The following is a 6,000-nucleotide window of genomic DNA, read 5'->3' on the forward strand; positions in this document are numbered from 1 at the left end:
CACAGAGATCACATTTTGCACACATACCAAAGTCCAAACTACAAGTTTCCTTGCTCTGTCAAGCCAGCTGAGCTCATTTTGTCTCTCTTTCCAGCTGGAGACACCGCAGACACTTTTACTGCAATGGATGAGCTTTGGATCCTCCCACAGGTTAGAAATGCTGAAAATGCCTTCCGTGGCCACACACCCCTGGATTCAGACTGCCCTAGATGTCACCCTACAGTCACCTAAAACCAACATAAAATAACACTGCCATAGAAAAGAAGGGTCATATTCCCTTCCTCTCCCACCACAGTACAGATCAGGTGGTTTATTTTGGTGGCAGTGCCAGCTTCTGTGGACTTAGAGCGTTCATCCAATGACTCTCACAGCACAGAAAATATCAGCCTCATCTTTCCACACTGACTTTTCTTTGACTGATGAAAGCAGAAATCATTGTCCAGCACTTCATTATGTTAGAGACTCTACAAATACAAAGGGAAAAGATTGCTTCTCAAAGTAGAAAATGTTTACGGAATATGCCAGGACACTTCAGTAGACTTTTCTTGGAGTTCATAAAACCAGTACCAACTAAGTATTTCCTTTATGTAATATTTGTATTTCTAACTAGTTTGCTGCAGTTGGTCTTTTCAGGATAGTTATTTTAAAATTGGTTCTTTTTAGAATGTTCTATTTTCTGAAGGAAGGTTTTACTTTCTTGTGTTCAATCCATAGCCCGGGGCAACGCACCCGAATGCCCAGTTCTAATTTTTCACTAAACAGTAAATCAAACTACCCAGCTAATTTCAGAGGTGTACTCAGGTAGGAAAGGCACACATCGGCAAGGAGGGCAACAGTATTAAAGAAGGCCAATGAACAGCTGTATTAACAGCCAGAGGAAATAATTAAGAAATCGAACAAAAGAGTTGTGAGAGAAAATTTAAAGGACTGAAACCAAGTCTATTTTGCTGTTAAACAACTATGAGAGGAAAGGAATTATACAATTCCCCATATGGTTTTGCTTCATTCTGTCCCCAGGGGAACTCTGTCCCTATTGTAAAGCTAAACCAGTTTCATAAGAGAAACATACAGAAGAAGGTATTTTATCCCTGTTTTTAAGTCAGTTCTCCCTAGTTTCAGTGTAAAGAAAAGCTTTAGATACAAAGATACCATCAGCCTCTTCTAGTTCTTAGAGAGAAAATAGGATTGTTCACAACATAGCCCAAACAAAGGACAGTAGTAGGTACCAGAATTTGACAGATTTTAAACACTTTGCTCCAAAACTGTGAGATGTGAGAGTCATGTAATTCTCTAGTTCTACTGGTTTATTTTTTTTTAATTTAAATTTTTTTTGTTCCTCCCATGCATATGCTCTCAGTCCCTCTGGCAGATGTTCTCAGAAAGTACTGAATGCCCACCAACAAAATCATGGCAGTCACAAAGCACTTTTAGCAGTTACCAGTTTATTTTAAAATGCAAAAGAAAATCATCGCCAGAATCACCCTTTTAAAGTAAATCAAGATGTTACAGCATCCTCCCCAAATGTGAGAGATGTTGCCAATAACTTTTTTTTTCAGTGGTGATTTAATATTCATGTTTCCAGAAACAATCCTAATCCCACTGATATACCAGTGAGAGCAATCTATGTTTTCTGCCCTAAATGTAATCCAGGACCCACAGAAGCAGAATAGCATAAAAGGTATCAGTTTCCTGAACTGGAGAACACCTGGGTGCTCCTGTCTGCTCCTGTTCATGCACTCAGCTTGGAAGGGTTGAGACACACAGAAACAGTCCTTGAAGCCAGAACTGGAGTCCAGTAATTCTCCTTCTCTAATGGGGTCTGGTCTAGCTGGACATGGGATTTCAGACTCTCCAAAGGCTCTGGGCACGGTCACTGAAAGCCTGAGAGGAAGCTTGTTCTTTTACACCTTTGCTTGGTTTCCTAGACCACTTTGTCTCCAATCTCTTAAAATTTCCTCTTTGACAGAAAACCTGCCTCGTTTTTTACACTGTCTCTCACTACTCTTTAGCTCTGACACTGAAACCCTAAGAACAGATACCAAAGATTTATGAGTTTTTATCATTAAGCTTTCAAAATTACTCTGCAGTGAGATTAAGGAAAACTCAATGGCATTAATTGTTCTATCAGTCCTGAGTCAATAACATGAAACTGTAATTTACAGTTATTCTGCATTTAGGATGTTAACTAGGTGAGTAACAATTGAGTGTTCATGAGCAATATTAGTAAATGTGGGCACTGCACTAAAAGGATAAATGCACTTTAAAGGTCATAGAACTGCACCAGACAAATCCATTAAAACTCAAAATTACAAACTATGAAATCCACAATGTAAGGATGAACATAAAGGATACTGAAAGTCAATTTAAAACACACTTGGAGACTCGCCAGCATAAAAGTCACAAAATTTTCAAATAAATGGATTTATCAAGCAGTTGTTCACATGGCTGCTTTTTAATTAACCCTTTCAACGTGGGACATTATTTGACAGGAGAAAAGGCCAGAGCAGGATGTGTTTTAATCATCTTGACCTCCTCAGCATGGTTCTGTGTACATTACACACAAAGGAAACTTGATTATAACTCTCAAATTCAGCTTAAAGAATAATGCAGAGAAATTTATTGTGGATATAGATACTTGCTGCCTTCCCTGACAGTCATAAACTCCCTCCTAGCAGAATTAAATGGTGAGCAGAAGGTTACAAAGAGAAAAGGCTGACAGTTTTTCCCAAGTAGGTGCCTGGCAATTCCTCCAGCACGCCTTTGCTGTCCCTATCTGTCCTGACAGCTGCACTTCCTGCCTCTGCCTCTATCCATAAGACATTCAGGAAGGAAGGTTTATATCTTTACACGTTTCCCATGAAAGGACTTTGGTGACTAATGCCTGGAGTACTGAGTCACACTGACCGTTCCCATCCACGCTCTCCCCATCCAAATTGTTATTGTTCTCCCTGCTCCACTTTTCCCATTATCACAGGCCTTTTCCTCATTTAAATTGTATTTATAGCTTCTAAAATATCAGCAAAGTTTAGCAATATTTTTATTTTAAATGTATCACTGTTTTGCTTTACGCAGTTCCTAGAAATGAAGTCTATGTCACTTCTGCCAAGTAAAATATTAAAAAGTCACCAATAATATTCTTTTGGGGGGGGGGGTGTTTGTTACACTGACACCACTGTAAGACTCATTTACTACCCTCGTTGTTTAAGGGCTTTTAGTTTCTTGAGAATTCCAATATACATTGTGAGTGAAATTGGCTTATGTGTCATCAACTTAATTTGATTCTCCTAAAATGTTCTTGTACTTCTCCTAAAATATTAATTGCTTCGGATGTTATGTGCCCTACAAGGATTTGAACCAGTCTGACAGACCACCCTGCTGAATCAAGCCTCCCTTAGAGCTACTGCAGTGGAGAAATTGCTTTAGAAAAACAAGAGTTTTTCTTCAAACTCGAGCTATTGATCAGTTAACTTATTCACCTTTAGGACAGCTTCCTTTGAAAGAACTCTCTTGGAGCTCAAAATACCCTAGTCTGAGATTCTGGCAACCAAATACTAATTGTATTATTAATCATAAAAGTTATTCATTGTCCTACTGTTTCAAATTTACAGAGGGAAGAAAAAGCCTCCCCTTTTGCAGCACTCATTGCTGGACTTTGAATCTAGACATCCGACTCCTGAATCTACCACATTCTAAAGAAAACACACCAGTAGATCCTGCTTTCTGCCGGCTAAAGAAGAAAAGGATAACTCATTTAAAACCGAAAGTCTCTCACAAAGTACTCACCGAACTCCTAGCAACAGTTCTTGAAGAAAGAAGGAATTCCTGAATCAGAGCTGAATATGATCCTCCCCTACTAATCCACGCCGAAGGGGTGTGGTGTAAAGCTACAAAGGCAGGATTGCAACCTGATCTTCCTCGAGCGGGGATCGCTCGGCTCGGGGCTGTTCTGGCTTTTCGCAGAGCACATGGGCTCGCTCTGGGTAAAAGTCAGAGATCTGCTGCAGCGGCAGGAGCGCTTCCTGTGTAAAAGTTTTCTCGTCTGCCTGCAGTTCAGAGCAACTGTGTTCTAAACAGCGCCAGCTAAAACGGGCTGCACCTTTAAAGAATAGAGTTGTGCAGGATAATCTGTGCATTTGTGCCTTGCGGGATCTGATAGGGCTCACGAGGATGGCGTATTCATTGTCTACTTAAGAGAGATACAGTGATGCACTGTTGTTTTTCATCTGTTTGCTTTTTAAACGAAGCCTTGCTATTTACTCTGCATCCATCACAGTGTTTGGAGCTGCTGTGCCTCCAGCTAGAACATACCATCTATTTACAAATCACATTGTTATGTGCTAAAACTAACCTTTAGTGTCAGTAAGAGTACCGTGGCTGAAGATAGGGATGGGGACTCCAGACACCCTCTCTGAGACCTTATAACTTGTGGGTGCAGAGGCAGATGTCCAGAGTCTTAGTCTTAGAAACACAAGATGAGAATTTCCAAGGTAATGGATTAAGCAGTAACAGAGACAGAAATAACAGCTGAAGAACAATAACTTACACAGTCAGTAGCTGTAACTCATTGCAATTACTTTTTAGGCAAAGACCAACAGGTAGTTAAATCACTGTCATTGAATATTTATCTGTTCATCACCATCCTGGAACAGACTGGAAGTCTCTCATGTTCAGTTAACAGGTTATAACAACCTTCTGACGCAAACAGAAGTGCTCCTGGCAACTCCTTAGATCTCATGTCTTGTTCTGACTGTCAAAATGTCTGTAATACTTTTCAGGGCAAAGCCAGTAGTCAGCTGAGTCTACTGACTCTTAACTGGGTCAATAATCAAATGGATTAACTGTCCTCAAATGGACTAGAAGAACTCACACAGTAAAAGGGGCAGTTCAAATGCTGGGGGTGAGGTTCTGCTATATAGTTACTAATTAGCAACTCAGATAAAGCAGGAGGCAGCCCAACTCAGGAGGTCAGGGAAATGGCTGTCATTTGTGTGACACCAAGACTCTGACAAACATTGTGGGCCCACATGTTGAGAACTGGTGTCTCTCCCAGGGTCATAAGACAGACAGTCCAAAACAGATGCATGAAAATTACACCATGGTTTAAAGAGAGCTCAGTCTGTATGTTTACAATAGACACCAAAACCACCAGATTTCAAAAAAATTACATACTTCTTCACTATGATTTTCTTGGAATGCAGCTGTGTGGATGAACATGTATCCCTGTGGATAGTTTCAAACTTACTCTACTCTGCAAGTCATTTACAAATGAGCTGCCTTGTTTTTAGTCCTACTAGATGCCGAATGGTCTGAATTACAAGTCCATGTATATATATTCCGAATCTAGGGACTGGACCTGGTCATAACCTGAAGGGAGATTTTTTGGTTTCAATGAGAAATATTTTTTTTTTTTAACAAATAGACAAGAAAGAATTTTCATGTTTTGCATCACAACATGCTAGCATCAGTCCATCTTTTCTCACAAGATCTTGCTCAAGTCGTTCAGATTTGGTGTGCAAAATAATAAAGTAGTTCTGAAAGGAATAGTCCACAGAGACATAGAAAAAAAAAAAGAAAAAGCTACAGTTCAAAATATACTTGTTATCTTATGGTCAAATAAGTTGAGAATCACATTTAAAGAAAAGTACTTTGGGGAACATGTAAAAGAATGAAACCCTTATTTTGATTAAAAGTTAGACTAAGAGACCTTTAGTAAATAATAAAACAATATGATAGTAAAAATGTACGATGAACACATATTCAAAAGAAAATTTCAAAGGAAACTATTTCATTTTCAGATTAATAATTTTGCTTTCTACTCTATTGTCTCTTCAGTTCCCACGTGCAGCCCTCCTAATTTAGTTGTCAGAAGGGTCTCTGGACTTCTTTGCATTATAATTACAACAGAAAGGGCTTCAGTTGAAACTGAAATCAGACTTTGAAGATGGAAAGGACACTCTTTGGAACCTTTAGTAGGATAAAAGAATTCCATTCAGCCATGAC

At 39.3% G+C, this 6,000-nt stretch overlaps 1 protein-coding gene across 2 annotated transcripts in view; it reads right to left on the bottom strand.

Annotated features, from left to right (window-relative positions):
* The window catches only part of TFPI (tissue factor pathway inhibitor), a 33,624-nt gene extending 29,634 nt beyond the window's left edge, over positions 1-3,990 (bottom strand). The window contains exon 1 of one of the 2 annotated variants that reach the window (XM_032693773.1): positions 3,784-3,986. The gene's annotated coding sequence lies outside the window, so the exon portion shown is untranslated. Of the gene's footprint in view, positions 1-3,783 lie in introns of both variants that reach the window. The other variant, XM_032693774.1, reaches the window with a different exon arrangement.
* Between the last annotated feature and the right edge of the window lie 2,010 nt (positions 3,991-6,000).

Source organism: Chiroxiphia lanceolata, chromosome 7 (genome assembly GCF_009829145.1).
Source record: "Chiroxiphia lanceolata isolate bChiLan1 chromosome 7, bChiLan1.pri, whole genome shotgun sequence".
Classification (NCBI taxonomy): domain Eukaryota; kingdom Metazoa; phylum Chordata; class Aves; order Passeriformes; family Pipridae; genus Chiroxiphia; species Chiroxiphia lanceolata.